Source organism: Saccopteryx bilineata, chromosome 1 (assembly GCF_036850765.1).
Source record: "Saccopteryx bilineata isolate mSacBil1 chromosome 1, mSacBil1_pri_phased_curated, whole genome shotgun sequence".
NCBI lineage: Eukaryota > Metazoa > Chordata > Mammalia > Chiroptera > Emballonuridae > Saccopteryx > Saccopteryx bilineata.
This window is the reverse complement of record NC_089490.1, coordinates 294,163,103-294,185,403: the sequence shown is the minus strand read 5'-3', so window position 1 is coordinate 294,185,403 and position 22,301 is coordinate 294,163,103. Positions and strand designations below refer to the sequence as shown.

The 22,301-nt window shown below is 32.6% G+C and overlaps 1 pseudogene; it reads left to right on the top strand.

Moving 5' to 3' along the window:
* The window catches only part of LOC136319519 (ubiquitin-conjugating enzyme E2 E3 pseudogene), a 58,280-nt pseudogene extending 44,414 nt beyond the window's left edge, over positions 1–13,866 (top strand).
* Positions 13,867–22,301: the final 8,435 nt, after the last annotated feature.

Here is a 22,301-nt window from a genome sequence, read left to right as displayed (position 1 = left end):
CACAAAAAGAAATCAGCTATCCACCATGAAAAGATATAGAGAACACTTAAGCCAAAATAAGATTAAAATAAAGAACTGAGTTGTAAATCTTTTATCTATTTTAAAGCAGATCAATGTTTACAGAGCCTGACCAGGCTGTGGCACAATGGTAGAGTGTCAGACTGGGACACAAAGAACCAAGGTTCAAAATCCTAAGGTCGCCAGCTTAATTGCGGGCTTATCCATCTTGAGTGCGAGCTCACCAGCTTGAGCGTGGTGTTGCTGGTTTGAGTGTGGGATCATAGACATGACCCCATAGTCACTGGTTTGAGCCTAAAGGTCACAGGCTTGAAGCCCAAGGTCGCTGGCTTGAGCAAGGGGTCACTGGCTCAGCGGGGCCCCTTGGTCAAGGCACATGTGAGAAAGCAATTAATGAATAACTAAGGTGCTGCAACAAAGAATTGATGTTTCTCATCTGTCTCCCTTCTCATCTGTCTGTTCCTATCTGTCACTCTCTCTGTCTCTCTCTATCTGACACACACACACACACAATGTTTTCAGAGAATTCATTTTAGAAATATACCTAAATAGTTTTTATAAAATTTAATGTAGTCTCATAACATCTTGTAATATAAATTTTAGATCTACAATTAAAAATAAAATTCAAATGACTTATATTTCTAACTTCAGAGAAATCAATAGCCTGAACATGTTGGGTTAATGAGTTATTTTGTAGAAAAAAATATTATACTGAGAAATTGCTATCCATCAATGCCAATTAGAGAAAACTGAAATACTTTTGCTTTATTCTGCAAAAGAATGACATAAAGAAATCCGCTGGGAAAATGGACTAAGTCAGATATTGAAATATGTTAAAATTGTGGCATAGCATTTTTGAAGAGACTTTCATTTCTTTACTTTACTGTTTTGAATTTTGTTTTTTGTTTCCTTTGGTTTATATCTAGTTGTATTTTATTTAAAGATATTTAATATAGACATCATTAGGTATAGTTATTTATATTATAATTACCTGTTGTATTAAACTTTAAAAATATTGAAGACATATGTATGCAGAGTGTGTTACACCATGTCTTCAATACATCCTATTTAAAACCAGTTCATTCTTTTTTAAATCCTGATATTGGCCATTGTTGAAAACTCACAATTTTTGGTTGTTACATTTTATTTTTTTCCTATACTCTGTCTTACACATGTAATTTATTTTATCTCTCAATAGTTTAAATGTGGTTTAACTTTTTAAATTAACATTTCAAGATATGAAATGCAGGAAATAAATTAAGGGAGGTCAGCTCTTTGAATTAAATAAAATTAACTCTTGGGAAAAATCATAAATCTTTCATGGTGGCTGAATACAGAGTGCTTAACTGTATTAATTTGTAGACGTAATTGAAAATAATGAATAATGCTTTTTCCAGACCTCAATATACACTTTGAGAGAAAGTAAGATTTTTTTCTTAGTTTAAATACATGTCTTAAAATTTCCCCTGGTCTATTTTTTTTTCTTCCTTTCATTTCTTTTCTTTTTCTTTGCTTTCTTTTTTTTTTTTTTCTTTTTTAATTTCTCTGTTTCATGTGCTTTGTTACAACTTTTAGGTTACATTTAAATGAACTATCATAAGTAAAGTGGTCCAGCCTGCACAGGGTCTCAGGAAAAGATAGTGACTAGGTACCCAAAAATCTCTAGATCTTAGAATATTTCTTATTTTTCTTTCTTTGTTTCCTATTATGTGCTCTTTCATAATGAGACTTTGTTTTCTTTTTGAATTCATGTGAATGAGAAGAAAGATCTGAGATTGACTCGCATTTTCCAATTTCAAATTCCCATTAAAGCCTGACCAGGTGGTGGTGCAGTGGATAGAGCGTTGGACTGGGATGCCGAGGACCCAGGTTCAAGACCCTGAAGTCTCCAGCTTGAGCGTGGGCTCATCTGGTTTGAGCAAAACTCACCAGCTTGGATCCAAGGTCACTGGTTTGAGCAAGGAGTTACTCGGTTTGCTGAAGGCCACATATGAGTCAGGGCACGTATGAGAAAACAATCAATGAACAACTAAGGTGTCGCAATGCACAATGAAAAACTAGTGATTGATGCTTCTCATCTCTCCATTCCTGTCTGTCAGTCCCTGTCTATCCCTCTCTCTCTGACTTTCTCTGTCTCCGTAAAAAAATAAAAAATAAAAAATAAAAAATAAATTCCAGTAAAAAGAGAATTTGAATATTTTAGCTTAGGTATACTAAACAGCTCTGGTTTCCTCAAGTGAGTCAGGAACCTGTTACACACAGAACTCTCCCAGTTATTGTGTACTCCAGAGATACAGCCCTTGGAATCTTCTTTTTTTTTTTTTTTTTTTTTTTGTATTTTTCTGAAGCTGGAAACGGGGAGGCAGTCAGACAGACTCCCGCATGCACCCGACCGGGATCCACCTGGCACGCCTACCAGGGGGCGATGCTCTGCCCATCTGGGGCATCGCTCTGTCGCGACCAGAGCCACTCTAGCACCTGGGGCAGAGGCCAAGGAGCCATCCCCAGCGCCCAGGCCATCTTTTGCTCCAATGGAGCCTCGGCTGCGGGAGGGGAAGAGAAAGACAGAGAGGAAGGAGGGGAGGGTGAAGAAGCAGATAGGCGCCTCTCCTGTGTGCCCTGGCCGGGAATCAAACCCGGGACTTCCGCACGCCAGGCCGCCGCTCTACCACTGAGCCAACCAGCCAGGGGGAATCTTCTTGAGTTGAACAGATACCATCAAGGTTAGGTAACAAAAGGGATTTCCCAAGGATAGATTCTCCACACTGCTCCCTCTAAACTGGTTCAGCTTTTTAAATTAGAAATTAAAATAACAATGCTTGCTCATAACTTCACTAATTTGCACATACTTTTTTCTTTTCCAAAAATGTTTTCCTACAATTCTTTAAACATTATTTTATCTGTTGCTTCCTTGTCATTACCTGATCCCCACTGGTCTAAGTCGGGTACTGACTCTGTCCTAATAGCTCACATTCACACTATTCCTATTTTGTATTTCTCTTTTTAACACGACATACAATTTATATTGTAAATCATTGACCATTTATTTCTTCATTCATTGCCCTTGGTACTTCAAATGAATAAATTGTTTTATTTTCTACATATTGCATCAAAAGCCTGCTGGAATAAATGTTAAAAAGGTTACTGAAGAAACATTTATTAAGTAATATTTTTACACACCAATAAGTGTTGTTGGATAAGAAATTCACCAATACATAATATAATATACTTTTTAAAATCAAAACAAAGTAAAAAAGAATTTATCTAAAAGAAGCTGAAATAATTATGGTAAATACATATAAATGTATATTGTGACTTCCTAGATTAGTTTTGATGAATGAGAGGTTAATTTGAAAATAATTTCTATACATTTTTCCATCCATTTAAAAATGAAAGTGTGATTAATAAAATATCCCTGTGTATGACTATATGTTTTAGAATAATCATTTGTTTAAATAGGGTCTCATCAGATGCCATATATTTTCTTCTTAGAATTAATCAACATGGTGACATTTGTAAATAAATGAAGAATCAGAGAGAAAATATCACACACTTTAATATACTGTAAAGCTAGAAGGTGCGGCCATCATCACAGCCACCTGGCCCATGCAGGTTTGCATTTGATTTGGACAGACAGAAATGAAACAACGGTGCCAAGAACTGGTGGGCCATCATCTTTATCCTAGCTTGCACCCAGTGGGCAAGAAATACTTAGTGGGAAAAGACTTCTCTTTCCATTCAGGGCTCCCAAAGCCACTGACTTATCCGAGTTTCCTAGAATCAAAGGTATCTACCTCACCAGCCTTATTCACCTCTGTTCCCCATCTCCTTCTCCCTGCACAAACTGGCTTCTCCTTCAGCACTCCGCCATCTTGGCTGCTTCTCTTCTCCTCCACATGGCCTTTCTCTGCTCTCCTCCTGTATGGGCTCCTCTGCCCCATTTTATAGTGTAGAAATCAAAACCTTTAATCTAATATACAAACAAAAAAGTCTCTGATACAAAGTTACTTATCTGAGGCATAAATGAGATTCCTCATAATAGTGCACCACCCCTTATCATGCAATAGTCAAGGGTGTGGGGAAAAGCTTAGTCTTAAAACTAAGCCTTAGGCTATAACAACCCTGCCTGCTTACAGCCTGTCCCCCACACCCAATGCAAACTATTAATGAGTAAACATATATCTCATATTTACAAACTTATTTGACCAACACATAGTAAATCTCAATATGTCAAAAATTAAATTTTTAAATACAATTTCAACTGTAAATAACAGTAAGTTTTCTGTTTAAAAAAAGACACTAATAGCTTCTCTTGCCTTTCTCATAATGACAGAATTATAACTCAGAAAATTCATCTCCAAAAGAAACATCATTATTATTTTGGATATTATATAAAACTTAAAACCAAGCATTATATTTTAAATGTTCAAGCAAAACTAGTTATTAATGAGTGGTTAGTCCATAAACTCTGTCAACTAAAATTGTGAAGTATGATACTAAAATCAGTAAATATGACACAATTGGATATTTTGAGTGCACATTTTAATATATAATATATAATATTTCATACCTATCATCAACCTTATATATAACAGCTGAACAAATCCTTCCAGCTCTTGAACTTACTACTTATTTCCCTTAAAAATAATGAGGCATATGCTTTAAACATAATATACTATTGATGTGATAGTTTTTTTGGTTCCCACACTCATTTAAAACAACTAATACATTTAATAGATTGAGTAAAATAAGTGATAGGAACTTATTTTGCAATAATTATTATTACTCAATAAGTGAAGTTTATGTAAAAATGAGATGGTATGAATTCATCTTTTAAAATATTATAAATAAGTTAAAGTTTTTTATTTGATTAGAAAATATCCTTTGTTGTAATTATTAGCATTGAGCACAGTAGTCTGCCCCTTCTACCTCTGGGAACATGATAGGATGGTACTTCTTCACCAGCCTGAGGTCAGGTGAGACCACATTACTTGCTCTGATGATGGCATGTGAATCCAATGATCTATGACATGTTCTGACTTAAACTTTAAGATAGAGTATATCTTTCTCCAATTTCCCCTTCTCTCTGCCATGGTGATCATTAGTGGTTCAGACAGTGACTGCTTCAATTTTATGTGTCTCTAGTAAGGGTCATGATGAACATGTAACTGTAATGTTTGTTTTTGTAATAGAGTCAGAAGGAAATGTGTTATAATAATATTACACATTCATTTACTTTGAAATATATACTTACATTGAAATAAAACATTCCTCTAGTGAATAGTTCTAACAAGGTACTTGTATCTGGACTAATAATTAAAATAATATGTTTATACATTAATGAAACAAGGTCTCATTCATATTTATAACATGAAGGATGATATATAATTTCATATACTGAGGTCTTACAATTTGATTAAATCTTAAAATGCACAAAAATATTTATTCATTAATTCACTGATTCAAAATATTCATTAATTTTACTTGAGTTAACACCTGTAAAATTTACAAGGCCTAGATTATATTAACAGCTATGAAAGTATGAGTTATTATTATTTTTCATTTAACAACTACTTATTGAATCTAATTTAATGTCAAAACATTGTTCTACACACCAGAAGTGCAGCACAGAACAAAGAATTCTTGCCCATACAATTTTGTTCAGTTAGAATCAGATAGATGATTCAGAGAGAAATGGCTTAAATAGAGTCAGTATGAAATAAAATGAAGCAAGCAGGAGGAGTGGGGGGTCTGTGGCCAAAGAAGGGCATTCAGTTTTGAATGACATAGAAAAAGATGGGTTGGTTCACTGAGAAGATAAAATTTGGCCAGCATCTTGGTATAAGAATCAAAGATGAAGACCCAGGTCAGATCCTGGATGGATGCCTAGGTGGTTTAAAGAATTTAGATTTTATCCTCTGTGAGACAGGGAGTCATTAGAGGGTTAGAGCAGGGGAGTACACTGATGTGGCTTGCATTATGGAAGGACCACTCTAATTTTGTTGAGTAGAATGGAATTATGTAAAGGTCTAGGAAAGAGACAGAATTAAAGGTTATTATAGTAGCCTGGACAAGGTGGGGTCAAAGTGGTGAGGAATGTTCAAATTCTGTTATACTTTGAAGATGGAACCTACAGTATTTGCTGATGTGATTGAATGTAGAACGTAGAGGAAGAAAAGGAATCATAGATAGTCATTAAGTGAGATAAAAAACACTATGAGAGGAAAAGGCTTGACAGAGAAATATCAGCTTATACTAACTGTTTCATTAATAACTTTTGTTTGATACATTAATTACAGATGTAGTTTCACTGGCTGGGTGAGCAGAGCATGTTGTCTTGACTAAAATGGACATAGGGCCTGACCTGTGGTGGCGCAGTGGATAAAGCGTCGACATGGAAATGCTGAGGTCGCTGGTTCGAAACCCTGGGCTTGCCTGGTCAAGGCACATATGGGAGTTGATGCTTCCAGCTCCTCCCCCTTTCTCTCTCTCTCTGTCTCTCCTCTCTCTCCCTCTCTCTCTCTCCCTGTCTCTCCCTCTCCTCTCTAAAAAAAATGAATAAATAAAAAAACTAAAAAAAAAAAATTAAAAAAAAAAATAAATAAAATGGACATAGGCGGGATCAGAAACAGGAAGCTACTGTGGATAATCTTTTAGATATGATGCTTACCTGTCTCTCCAAGATATCACCAATCCAGGACATTGACATATCTGCTTGGTCCCATTGTTAATCATTCTGTCATTTTATGTTGATTCACCTCCTGATGACATGAGATGTCCTGTCCAAGTAAAGTAAAGATCATTCTTGGAGAGTTCTTTTTGAAGTCATATTCCTCCTGATTTTTCAACTGTAGTTTACTGCTTTCCTCCTTTTAATGAATTAAATTCTAGATAAGTCACACATTGAATGTACATGAATAAAGCTACAGATACATTGAAAGAAAATATAACTGAATATTTCTCTTAGCTTTGAAGGTGGAAAGTATAATAGCATACAAAGGAAAGGATAAATAATTTTTAATACATAATTTCTTTTAAAAAAATCTTTGTAACTTGAATTTCTGCTAGCTCAATAGTTCCTACAGCATAAGAGCAGGTCTCTGCCCCCTTCTGTGATTATTTTCGAGAATTTCCATAGGTCAAAGCTGTACCCTGTAAGCCACGGTCATCATTTCATAGCTATTCATCCCTGTCTCTTCCTACCACACATTGAATAATTTTTTTTATTGCTACAACCCATTATGAAAGTCAAATATTTATGCAATGGTTAGAATTTTTGATTGATCCCAAATATCGTTTGAGCCTAGAGCCGTGCTGTGTTCCATGCAAAGTCATGGAAAAGATTTTGCCTTACACTCTTCCCCACACATCACTAACCTCCTAGAGCAATGCTACTTATGCCCAGTTACATAAGGAGTCTCTGGAACTGTTCTGTCATAACTGATTCTCATTTGTCTCTTTAGATCAGTTTAAGGGAATTTGTGAGTAGGAGAGTCATTTTAAACCCTCATTCTTGTTTTTTTTTATCCAGTTCTTTTGCAAAACACTTCTCATCTCCCAATGCTAAGTATTTATAGAAGTAAATAATAGCCCTTGTTTATTAAGGCAAACATATTTGCATCTTTAAACTGTTTTATTTTATACTATAAGAAGCATCCATAACTACCTGGATATATTCTAGTGATTTAAAAATTTTTTAAGTAGAGTATATTTTGCATACTATATTATATTAGATTCTGGTCTACTATATATTGATTCAACATTGATATACTCTATGATGTTGATCACCACCATAAGCCTAGTACCCATCTGTCACCACACAAAGTTATTACAATATTATTGACTTTTTGTCTATGCACACGTTATATCCTGGTGACATATTTATTTTATAAATCTAAGTTTGTACCTCTTATTGAGTTTAGTATCTTTTTTTTTTTTTTTTTTTTTTTGCCCTTACCAATCCTATTATCTGATGTGGTATTAAAGCTCCAGTGGCATGAGTTATTATGTTCAAGGACATTTATTAATAATTGAGTTGGGATTTGAACTGATAACTCTCTAATACCAACACATATATCCTTCTATTATAGTCAGTAGCCAAACAAACAGGAAAAGAAACAATTCGTACCAATCTATTAATGAAGTTGTACAATAAATACAAACAAAAGTCGTAGTCTTGTAGAATTCAAAGGTATAACTATGAAAAGAATAAGAAAGGATGTTAGGAATTTATCAAAGTGGCTAACATTCACACCAAATTTTAGCAGTATTGTGATGAAACAGAAATTCACATACACTGAAGAACAGAATGCAAATCAGTATGGAAGTTTTAGAACAACTTCACAGTTTTTGTTAAAAGCTTTAAAATCTTTTATGTTATTTGCTCCTAAAATTCTAACTTTCTGTTTGAGGAGTTTGATTTATGGAATAATCAGAAAGGTATCTAAACAGGTTTATGCAGACATGTCAATAACCACATTGCAATAATATGAAAATAAGATTGACAAAATAAAATGAAGGCAAAAATGCTTAGTCATACACAGGTGATATTGCAATTGAGTCCCATGTGTAGCAAATTTACTACTTTATGTCTTAAATCTGAGTCATGGCATCTTTCCAAGTCACCCAGTTTGTGGTAATTTGACTATATTTGAGCAAAATTCTTTTGAGTTGAGGAGCTAATACTGCTTTCCTTCATTGGTTGCCAAGAAAATCACCAAACTTTAGTATTTCTGGGAATTATATGTATGTATTACATATTTCAGAAAGAACTCTTTGCTGAATATTAAATTGGAGAAGAAAATTATTCCACATTCCAAAAGAACTTAGGAGAAATTGACTTGTTATTCATAGGAGATCACATATTTCTTGACTTTTTTTCTTAAAACTATGCTCTCTACAATAAATTGTTTCTAAAATAAGACAAAAACCAATGTACAGTGCCTTCCTTGTCTTATTGAAATGAATTAGAAAGATATCCTCTGAAAACTATTTTTAGCAATCTTTAATTGCATTTTCTCCTTTTTGCTGCCTGCAAGGTTTTTAATGATAACTTTTGACTGAATTAGAAGTTGCATTTTTAACACTGTCACCGACACTGCTGATTAAAACCAGACGAAATAACCATTATTTATTTCAGTAACTCAGAGACACTTGTCTATAACTTTAACTTATATTGGACTGGTAATTTTAAATTGGTTGAAATTTTGGAGACATGCTGTTTAAGCAGTTCAGTATTTATAAAAAGAACAATTTTTTTGCTGATAACTGTTTCTGAAAATATATTTAATAAGTGAGCAAAAGATAACTTAGCAAGATAGCTAATATTATGTTTCTGAAGAATAAGAATGCATTTAAATTAAAAGAAAAACTTTAAAATTAAATATTGCAAAATTTGTAGTCTACAGAGATGTCTCTGTGTGCCATTATGTCTCACATGTTCTGTATTATTTAACTTATTTTGTAGGCAATATAGGAAGAATTTTCAGGACTTATGTTGTGGTATCAAATTCACCGTTAAGTACTGGCTCCCCTATAAACTCTCTGGCTGACCTTTGGTAACTTGCTTAAAAACCCAAATCTACAGTTTGCTGATCTAAAATGCTCGTATAATAAGTCAATCTATGTCAAATAGAGCTTCTCAGGAATAAATTACATAATTCATATGGAGAGTAGCAAACTTTTATGAAACCTTGCAATGGCTCAAAACTTTGGAATTGAGATCATCACAGCGATGAACTTGATGATACAGAAGGAATAAAAAACAAATATACTGTATAAGGATGTACACAGGCATAAAAATTCTACCTACACTGAACACTATATAAAGGTCATATAAAAGGTCAACAAATTCCCTTTTCTAGAGGTATTTTAATCACTAATTTTTAAATGTTTATAGTTTGTTATATGCCTAATAAAATTTCATGTACTAACTGGCAAAATAAGAAATAAATAAGATAATAAATTTTCTTCAAGAAACTTTCTAAGAGCACTTTTAAAAAGAATATCAGTTTATTGCAACATAATTCACATATCATAAAGTCCATCTTTTTAAAGTAAACAACTTAGTAGTTAGTGATTTTTAGTGTATTTGCCAGGTTATACAACCATCACCATTGTCTAATTCCAGGATATTTTCCTGACCACAAAAATATTAATATAGTCAATTACAAGGTCATACCCATTTTATGTCACTCTCCCACGTCCCTTCAAGACCCTGACAAACACTAACTTAATTTCTCTCTCTGTGTATTTGTCTAGTCTCTGTTCAACCTTTCATCTCTCAAAAGGGACTGTCCAATCACAGACTATATTCCTATTTCCTCTAACATATACAGTGGCCATGAAGTTAGTTTTCAACTATAAAAGACATAAAATTGATCAATATTATTTATAGGAAAAAGCTTTTGGAAATCCTTTCTCCTTCACACAGTCTATTCCATTGCAACGGCTGATAATAATGAGACCTGGGGGTTGACCAATCCATAGCAACCATCCTAGACTCCAGTAGCACGCTGTAACATTAGGGTTTTTGCTTAAGTTATGACGACAGAGATCAAGTCCTTGTCTTTAAATTATCAAATTTAAGAAGTTATTTGTACAAATAAATTTATATAACTACATAATTTTATTTTCCAAAGTGCTTATGCATGAGCAAAATGTCAAATATCTATAGAAACCCAAAAGTATAATCCTTTAAAAACAATCATTGGATCTATGAATTATAGTATTTCAAGCATTGCATTAACTAATGCAATATATAAAGTCTATTTGCTGTATAACTGCTCTTTTATTTTAATATAGAGACAAAATATTTTATGTGAGCTTTACAGACAAATATGCTTTGGGTTTCAGAACTGTTCAAATTTTGGAAGATTGCAAATATTTTTAATAATAAGTAATATTTACTAGGAATCTGTAGAAGCACACACAATTACAAAACAATTTCATTAGAGAAATATGTAAATATTCACACTAAGTAAAACAAAAAATGAATTCTATTCATGTTCATGTTAAAATTTCCCATAAATTGTGTTTTGGCTCAAAACTTAACATAGATGTTGGATTTTAAAAAATCAGTTTAGGGAATTAACCTTGAGTTCAATACTTAACTTAATGGTAATATAAATATATTATCTCATTATTTTAAGTTGAAATCCATGTTAAAAGTAACTGTGGTAACGTTTGTGGGTAAATTTATATAACTACATAATTTTATTTTCCAAAGTGCTTATGCATGAGCAAAATGTCAAATATCTATAGAAACCCAAAAGTACAATCCTTTAAAAACAATCATTGGATCTATGAATTATAATATTTCAAACGCATTAACAACTTCTTAAAAGCCAACCAAGAATGATTCAGCAAATCACAACCCAGCAAAAATAATTCATCCTCTCATACTGAGATGTTTTTCACCCCATGCTACTTATGATTGAAATTTTAAAGACTGTAAAAATATATTATTAATATTTACATTTTCTTGCCTGACCTGTGGTGGTGCAGTGGATAAAATGTTGACCTGGAATGCTGATATTGCCAGTTTGAAAGCCTAGGCTTGCCTGGTCAAGGCACATATGGGAGTTGATGCTTCCTGCTCCTCCCCCCTTCTCTCTCTCACTCCTCTAAAATGAATTAAAAAAATCTAAAAAAATTTTTTTTTTTAATATATTTATATTTTCTGCCACACAAACATTACTTTAATTATATGGTATTATAGATTGTGCAAAACAAAGTGCAATATTGAAACTAAAAAACAATAAATGATTTCTCCTTAATTAACATTTGCATATGTTAGGAAGGAGTAGAAATGATTCTAAAAGATTAAGTTCTTAATATATTTACCTAATGGAAAAATCCAACTAAGTACTAAACATTATGTCATGAGTATAAGAAATCTCTTGAAGCTTGGTGATGATAAATGTTTACATAACTCAAATATTTTATAATATATATTGTTAAAATTTTGTGAAAATATGTTAAAATCATGTAATTAGAAAATTACAATAATTGAAATAGTTTCAAAACTTTTTTTAAAAATTTCATATGGTTAAAACTGAACAAGTAAATAATTAGAAATTCAATAATATTAGAAAATAATGATTTATATTTATTCAATTAATCCTCAATTTATTCTTTGATTTTGAGTATAATAAAGTGTTAATTTTAAACAATTGCTTATGGAAAAACTATGAATTATCAGCAATATAGATTAAATTTATGAAATAGGCACTAATATAGCACAGGTCAAAAATAAACAATTTCTAGTTTGGCTAGTAAAAGATGAGAATCCAGACGTAAACTTTCTAAATTGACTCAAGACCATTTTGAAATAGAAATTACCAATATCTTTCTACATTACATCTCATGTTTTAAATGTTTTTTTGTTTTAACAAGGTTAAACTCTCTCTTCACATGTTTTCCTAAATATGCTTGATTCTTAGAAACTAATTTTGGTTCTTACCATTGCATGGCATTTTATTCCAATTTTATCACCAAATCAAATTTCTTTCAACTTTCACAATAATAACTAAGTTGGATCATTTTTTTTTATCTCATTCCTAGATGGTTGGCAGTGTGACCATATGAACTATATCTTATAAAGTAACTGACTAAAGCTGGATATGGATAAAGTATTAATATATAGGCTTTCTATTTCTATCCTTTAAAATATATCTCAAAGTGGTACTGGATAGTTTGTGCCTGATACTATTTTGTATATTCCTAGTAAGCCTTTCATAATCTTTAAAATATCAAAAATTTTAAATAATATTAAATTTTATATAATTTCTTAGTCTCTATGTGTATCACGATTATGTAGGCCTTGCTATAATAAGTTACATACTATGAATATTTTTATTATAATATTCATATTTTGAAACTTATACCTATATCACATAGCTAACAGCATGCCATGTGTCTTATCAAACAGACAATAAGAGCATACTTAAATACTTATTTTGTAGTAGACACATGAAAGTTTGACACAGAAGAGTACTGTCCTTAAGAAATCATTGTCCACACCCTAGCAGTACGCAAGCTGGACATTCAAGCAGCTGAGTTTTCAAAGTAATAACTTCATCAAGATGCCCAATAATAGCCTGACCTGTGGTGGTGCAATGGGATTAAGCATCGACCTGGAACACTGAGGTCGCCGTTGGAAACCCTGGGCTTGCCTGGTCATGGCACATATGGAAGTTGATGCTTCCTGCTTCTCTCCCCTTCTCTATCTCTTTCTCTCTCCCCTCTCTAAAAATTGAATAAAGTCTTTAAAAAAAAAGATGCCAATGATAGACAAAGGTACAATGATGAAAACCCCAGCACCAGCAGTGGTAGTTCAGATGCAGGCCAGAGAGACCCAGCTACTCCAGAGTCTGAGGAACAAGAAGAAAGAAAGCCTGCCACCAGCGGAAGGAAAATACCAAACTCTAGCAAAACCACTGCTAAATCACCCAGCAGTGCTAAAAGAATTCAGGAGGAGCTAGCTGAAATAACCCTTGATCCTTCTACTAGCAACAGTGTATGGATGATCAGGTTCTGTATGTGAAGGTGATTTGTTTTTGCTGGATTATCACATTTTCATCTGATTATCTATTTAAGCCACCAAAGTTTACTTTCCACACCAGAATCAACCACTGAAACGTCAAGAGGGAGTCATCGGTCTGGACAGCTTTAAAGACAACTAGAGTCCTACTTTGACTATTTCCAAGGTTTGCTGTCGATTTATTCTCTTTTGACAAGACTGCAACCCTGCAGATCCTGTTTGGAAGCATAGCCACTCAGTATTTGACCAACAGAGCAGAACATGACAAGATAGCCAGACAGTAGACCAAGAGATACTTGACATAATTCCAGCATAATTTATATGCCCTGTGAAGGAGCAGGAGGCATCTTTTCGCTGTGCTGAAAATCTTTATAGCTTTTACAACATGAACTTCTGTATGTATGTTACACTGTTTCTATTCTCTGCTTTTAGCTTTTGGAGACTGAGAGACTCCCCAAAAAGGTAAATGCTATCAAGAGTTGAACTTTATAGCTGTAGATTATTGATGTTTTAATGCATACTTGGTAGTCCTGCTTCTTTGGAATATCAAAATGTATTTTGTGATGTACTAAGGGTACATACAGGTTCTGAAGTCTACCACATAGAATAGTGCATTTTAGACAAATTAATTATCTTTGTGAAGTTCTAAAAGTAGCCGTAGATGACTAGGGACTATGTCATTTGTATTAAACTCATATCTATTTCTGAGTATGTGGTTAATGCTGTTGTAAAAAATGTTTTACTGCTTACCTTTGCCAGTTTGAAATAAGAGGATTTCCTTTTACCTTTTGTAGCTCAGAGAGCACCTGATGTATTATCAAACACAATAGTCTTCCTCCTGAAAAAAAAAAATCATTTATATATGCATACTGGTAATAAGTTATTAAAAATATATGTATTTTTAGAACATAATATAGAGGTCTTAATGAATATTCACCAGAGAAAAGGCTTTGTAATACTAAGTCAAATATGTACGTATTTGCTTTCTTTTTGTTTTTTCAATATATTTTTATATCTAAAATATATCTAGGTATATATTAACCAAATTAAAAAGCACACTTTTCTTTATAGTTGGTGTTACTCTTATGTGTTCTACATACTGATATTCTGTTGAATATATTATGGGTATTACTTTTCCATCTCAACTTTTTAAAAAAATTAATTTCTTCTAATTATGTATATATTTTTAACCAATTAAAATTTCTTTTTCAAAGTATAATGATCTCCAGCTCTATTATCAGATTTTTAAAACTTCTAACTTGAGTTTTATAAATAGCTAATGTGAGAAACCTAAACAGTGCTGATGTTGAAGCATACAATAAAATGATAATTTTGGTCAAATCAGTAGAAACAGTTTGGCTCTCAGTATCTTTTCTCTCCCCCACACCTTACCTTACTAATGTTGTAATGCAGTAACCAGCCCTTTCAAATGCTACTCTTTAGCTGTTTGGACAAGAAAAGATACTGCTTTTGTTTATATCTACTGCCTATTCTTATAGGTGGACACACTGTCCTGATTAATAAATAAGCTGGTCAGCATTCCTCTTTTTATATAAACATCTCATATTTTTTAACATGTTATCATACCCTCTTGGTTTGCTTTTTAGTGTGACATTGCAATTTTTTTTCACAAAAACTTTAGATTTTAATTATAAACAAATAAAAAAAATGTATGCTTAGTCTCAGAAACTGGCATGCCTACTTCAGTGCTTTGGAAGCAAAATTTGATGAATTTATACACAAGTCACAAAAAAACTAAGCTGAATATTCTAGGTTTATTTCTAAAATCTATTGGTTTTGAACTATGAGAGCCTATCTAATTAATGTTGTAATAAAATGTATAATGATTAAGAAATATTTAATTTTAATTTAATCCACTTTTCAAAGTTAATAGGGAACACTTATTTTTAAATGAAAATGTTAAATGAAATTCCTCACTGAAACATTATTCATAATCACAAAAAAGCTAGTTTTTATATTATGCATCAAATCTACCTCTTATATATCCTTTCTAGAAGATCAAAAATTTTAAAGACAGTGTCTTTAATTAAATTACAATGAGCTACAGATTTAAATAAACTAAAGACAAATGCCTTAAATAAAATCAATACATTACTGTGGGAAGAACTTCTGAAAGATCAGTAAAGCCTATTAGCAAACATTGGAAGATTCTAGAACATTATTTCTGCTACTTCCTCTTAGTACTTAAAAATTGTAATTATTTAGAGTACCTTTTTCAGTAAATTATGATAGTGATACTGTGTGTTTGTGAACTGGTTACAGACAATCTTTAAATAGGTACATGAACCCAGGATAAATAGTAGAAATATTCAAAGTCTTAAATTATCAGATAAGTTCCTTCTGAGTAAAAACAAAGAAGTAAATGAACTTAGAACCCAAATATATTTTCTTCAAATTAAAATTAATGAAATTAACATGTTATAATTTATCTATTTCAGCTTAAATTGTTATAACTACATTCTTTCACAGTTAATTATTATGTTGCTTCTTTATTTATTAATTTATATTTGGTTCACCTTGATAATCTTAAAGGCATTATTTAGAATCATGTACTAATATATTCAATTTTATATTTCACTCTGTAGAAAATATATACAAAGCATTTTAATTGAAGCCAAAAGTATTTTTAAAATACATTGAGTTGAATACAACAAAAGAATAATAAATGCATCTCTTATGCTGTCATCTGTACTAATAATGTCCTGCTGAAAATACACAGAAATGTTCATTTCAGCATTTGTTTTATATGACCATTTATATTCACATTACATCGTGTTATTTTTAAAAATATATGTCTTATTCTTAAAAGTTGTTATCTGTATTCTGAATCTTGTAATGATTATATTAATATTTATGCTATACAAATTTTAATAAAAGATCATTTACACAGGGCAGAATAAATGGAGCCATAAATCATGGCATATATTTGTAACAGTTCACAAAGAAGCCATACAATAGAAACAGAGGAGTGTAATTTCTTGACCAAATTCAGCTAAATTGTTCTTGACTGAGGTTTTTCATGTGGTTGGTCAGATGGTAGCTGAAATATAGTGACCCTAACTCCCCTGAACCATAAGAATTAAGTTGCATGGCTGGCAGGAGCTGACTATTGTTTGGGACCTCAGTTGAGATATTTAGCAGAGAATCTAATTTTAACTTCTGCATTTAGTTTGGGTTTATCAAAGCATAATAGCTTCCTAGCTATTAGGAAGTGCCACAAACAAAAAAGCAAAGAAATAAAAATTTAAAAAGCAACCCAAGACAAGAGATTTGAACAGATGCAGCTAAGCTTTTTATGATGCACATACACTACCATTTTTATGACACACATATTAGTCTATTAATCAAAAGAGAGTAACTTGGAATTGATTACCTGAGGGAGTTAATGCGGGATGTTTGACTCATTTCAGGGTCTTGCTTGGAATCTTAACTAATTTAGCAGGTCTAAAAATAGCTGCCCTGAGCCTGGAGATTTCAGAGCGTGGAGGCCAGGACCATTTTGGTTGGTATGACTACGGCTTAAGACACTGGAATGGATCACTTGAGGCTATAAATAAAAGATGTTTTAGATATATTTTTAAAGACTGAAAAGTAGTTTTGTTATTGCAGTTGCATGTTTTGCTTTGCTTTGTTTTGAACAGGTAAAATCACAATAAAGATGATCTATTAACATGTTCATCCTTAATTACTGGCACCAGGTTTATTTTAGAGCCTGAGGAAAAGAATTACTTAAGTTTGATGGTGTGCTATCTCTGAGAGGCTGCTAAAGATATATTTAATTCAATGTAATTCTGAAAATATACCAATGTGAATCTTCTTGCACTTGAGTGTTGTAGAGAAAATTTATCTATTGTACATATTATTTTTAAAATTATTTATTGATGTTAGAAAAGAGGAGAAAGAGAAGAAAGATCAACTGATTTTTTGTCCCACTTAGGTATTCATTGGTTGATTCTTGTATGTGCCCTGACAGGGGGTTGAACCCGCAACCTTGGCCTATTAGGAGGACACTCTAACCTGCTGAATTACCGGCTCAGGTCTTCCTGATTGGAAGACCTATGAGATACTGTCTAAACTTTTGCTGAAATGGGAAAAAGGGACCATGGCAAATAAGAGGAAGTCAACACTTTGGAAATGATCTTTGGGGTAGGTAACATGGGCTGCTCTCCAAGTTACAATCATCCTCTTCCACTTCAAAAGGATCTTCAGCATTGTACATATTATTACAAACTAAAAGTAAAATAAAACAGACAAATCCTTCAAAACTATAATTATATCATGTAAAAAGTAAACTATATAACCTAGCTTAATAACAATTTAGGAAAAATGATAAAATATATTACATATTGACTAAATGAAAAATAGAGAAGCTCAAGGATGTAATGTTATGCCAGTTCTTCGATAACATCAGTGGTGAGTTTATAGATTTTTTTTTGCCCAAACAATATTTAAGGAAATATGAGTTCTTAGTATTCTGACATATGCATATTATTAAATTTTTTAAAGTATTAAGTTGATTTAATGTCTATATGAATATATATATAAATTCTAAAGTATTGAGCAAAAGCTAAGATATGAAACTATTAACATGATACTATTTAAGTAGATTGCAAAATTCACCAATAAGTATTTATATATACATTTAAATATGTGCAAGAAGATACATTATCAGCTGAGAGTTGGAGTGATGTAGGGTAAAAGTTTAAAAAAACAACATAAAATAGCCATTTCAGGTAGCAGATAATTGAACTCTCTGGGAAACAAGAGTTTCAAGAGGAAAGGCAAAAAGTATTGGAAGCCATGGTCATCACAGATAATGACACTGATGTAGTAATTGATGAATGTTGAAGTTCAAAAGGCCTTAAAAAAAGAAAGGAGTGATTTGAAAATGGCAAATATACATATAAACAATTTTTTCTAGATTTAAGAGGAAGTCAAAGAGTGGGATAAGACAGGGGAAAAAAAGTGGGTTGAAACCTGCTTATTGTGATTATTTTTACTTTTTTAGGTTTTGAGATAAAACAATGTGTGTGGCCCTTGCTGGTAGGCTCAGCAGTAGAGTGTCAGCCTGGCGTCTGGAAGTCTCAGGTTTGATTCCAGGTCCAGGCACACAGAAGCACCCATCTGCTTCTCCACCCTTACCCCTCTCATTCCTCTCTGTCTCACTCTTCCCTGCCTGCAGCCAACGCTCCATTGGAGCAAAGTTGGCCTGAGTGCTGAGGATGGCTCCATGGCCTCCACTTCAGGTGCTAGAATAGCTCCAGTGGCAACAGAGCAATGCCCCAGGTGGGCAGAGCATCGCCCCCTAGTGGGCATGCCAGGTGGATCCCAGTCAGGTGAGTGCAGGAGTCTGTCTGATTGCCTCCTTGCTTCTAACTTCAGAAAAATACAAAAACAACAATAAACAAAAAAACAATGCTTGCTTGTGATTGGAAGGAGTAACAAATCATTGAGATGCATTAAGAATTTTTTTAATTCCGAAATTTAAAACTATGTCAGAGATTGCCAACAGATTAACTTAAGAATGCTTGACACGTGTTTAATTTTGAAGAAATTTAATAAGAGCTTAAATATTTATTTAAATACAATACTGAATTAAAAATTATATTTATATATGCACATACATAAATTTTTTTCAATAAAAATATATGAAAGTGTTTATTTTCAGGAACTATATGGCCAAAACAGATACTCATATGTAAAATATATATTTACATATATCAAATAATATATAAATAAAATTTATTATTTAACTTTATTCTCACCTAATACTTAAAAGATATTATTGTCATATAGGCATAAACTTAGGTGTAAAAGCTGATTAAATTGGGGTCGTCCATTGTTTCTTTTTAATTGAATTTACTGGGGTGGCAATGCATTGGTTAATAAAATTTTATAGGTTGCAGATGTACAATTATATAATATCTCATCTGCATATTGTATTGTGTGTTCATCATCTCAAGACATGTTTCCTTCAATCACCATTTATCCTTGCTTTACTGTCTTCTACCTCCCCCAACCATGTTCCATATTCACTGGTTTTAATACTTGTCAGTCTTACCCAGCCAGCCATATTGGTTCTTTTAAGGAGATTAAAAATTTTGTATTCATAAAAATATTTTGTTTACCCCAATCCCAAAGTCATTGCATTTACCACTTTTTCTTTTTCCAAAATGTATTTGCATTATTATGCAGACTTTGAGTACACCCTGGGTCCTCTGGAATTGCATAAGTGAGGATTTAGTTTTGCTTCATAATTTTTAGTATATGTTACCACATCTTGCTCAGTTTTTAATCAAACTAAATGTAACAAATAAATTTTGTAGTGCCTCAAGACCAAGATTCTTCTGCAATTTGCGTTTGCTCTTATAATTTTTCATATATGTTTAGCCAGAGAGAGAGAGATAGACAGACAGGCAGACAGGAAAGGAGAAAGATGAGAAGCATGTAGTTGCAACACTTTAGTGATTCGTTTATTGCTTCTCATATGTGCCTTGACTGAGGAGCTCCAGCTGAGCCAGTGACCACTTGTTCAAGCCAGCAACCCTTGAAGCATGTCAGTGACGATCCTGTGCTTAAGCTGGTGACTCTACATGTAAGCTAGTGAGCCTGTATTCAAGCTGGATGAGCCTGTGCTCAACTTGTGAACTTGGGGTTTCCAACCTGGATCCTCAGCATCTCAAGTTGAGATTCTAGCCACTGCTCCTCCACTAGTCAGGTCTACATTTTCATATTCTGATTCTGAGAAATTGTATGTATTTGCAGTAGAAATTATCCAAATTTGTTGTACACATACTTTGAAAGAAAGTCTGTAGAGAACCATTAGAAATAATTTGCAGATGACAAGATCTTCTGAAGAGCTAAGTGCTTCCTCCATTGTAGGTTGTGATTATGCTATTCAATTTTATACTATTTCATTTCTCAAAGAGGGTGCAGCATGAGTTTTGAAAAAAGTAAAAGTGCTTTACCTTACCCAGTCAACAACTTCCAGCAGCTATATAATACAATTTTTATGTGTTGGTATAACAAAATGACTCTCTTCCTTTTTATATTACCATTAGGAGAGTAAAGATAAGCGTTCTCTGACATAGACTAACTAGTTAAAAATTGCTACACATAATATATTTCTTCCAGAGTACAGTTAATTCATTAAACCAAAACACTCAACAGAAATGTTTTGCATACTTTTATTTCTGTGCTATAACTAGGGGAAAGATAAATTTTATAAAAATATCTAAATATAGTATATATCTTTTAGGAGGTGACATAATTATACTATTTATTCAGAAAGAGAGGTACTAATTTACCATAACAGTCAGTATATTTATTATTATTTAAAGTTAAGAGCTAATCACATAAACCCCATTAAGTTTTTTATTTCATAACTAGTTATTGTAATGATGATAATGAAAATTTATTGAAACGTGAAAGACAAAAAATGTGCAGTGAGAAAGGGTGAAGAAAATATAGCATTCAAGAAGTCCAAAACCATTCACAGCCTCTTTTGTCCTGTGCTGCTCTTATTCAAAAATACTCATTTGAAAAGTTCACATTTTAAAAACACACAAAGTCACAATTTTTCTAAATGTTCTATCTCTTCAACACACCTAATCTATTTCTTTATTTTTGTTATCTCCCACGTTGCCTTGTACAGTAATGTCATACCATGTGTTATGTCTTGATAAAAGAGATTGATATGGATGGAACTCCAAACTCAAAAGGTCTTTTCTCTTGCCTCAAGTAGGATCAGCTTTCTAGAATGCTAGTTGCCTCTGAGTTATGTAATGCAAGTACATTCTATGATGATTAGCTCACTGCCTTCTGCTTTTGTTGTGATGTGAATTCTTTGGTCTGATACAATATTGGGTTTTATAAAATATTAGTGATTGAATAATTTTAAATTCAAAGAAAGAATGTTCTGAAAGAAGCATTGGCTACAAAAAAACAAATGCAAACTGTAAATGAATTTGTATTGTCAAACTATACTAAAAATGCAATGTAATCTAATACTTATAATAGCTATTACAGGGTTGTTAGAGGTTTTTGTGGTTTGTTTGTTTTTTTTTTTTTTTCTCGAGGAATACAAAAAGAAGGCTGGTTCTGGAAGGTTATATCACACTTACTTTATGTCAATTTTGATAAGAAGAATAAATTTCTATTCAAAGAAACAACTCCGGAACAAGAGCTAGACAACTAAAAATGAGCCTGCCTGATAACCACAAGGCAACTCATCTTGTCTACTTGATTACTGGGAACCTGTTTCACAGTTAAGACTTTTGGTGAGCTTATGATATCTCATGAGACTCATACTTTACACCCACTCTAGGGGATAATTGCCATAACACCTTCCCAAATCTTTTTGTCTTATAGTCCCTAAAATTATTTTCAGCAAGTCCTGATTACCCTATCAACCCATTAATTGTTGCTTATAAGAATTGTTAATCCATATCTCAGATATTAGAGTCATCATTTTATTAATCTTAGACAAAGGTTGGCAAACTTTTTTCTCTATAGGGCCAGACAGTAAATATTTTAGGCTTTGCAAACCATAGAGAATCTATCACAATTACTCAACTCTTCCATGGTAGTCTGAAACAACCACAGACAATAAACCAAATATAGTTGTGTTCCAATAGAATTTCATTCTTTCTCAATGATTTTTATTTCATCTACTTTTTTATTTTAAAATTAAATTTAATAGGATGACATTGTTCAATAA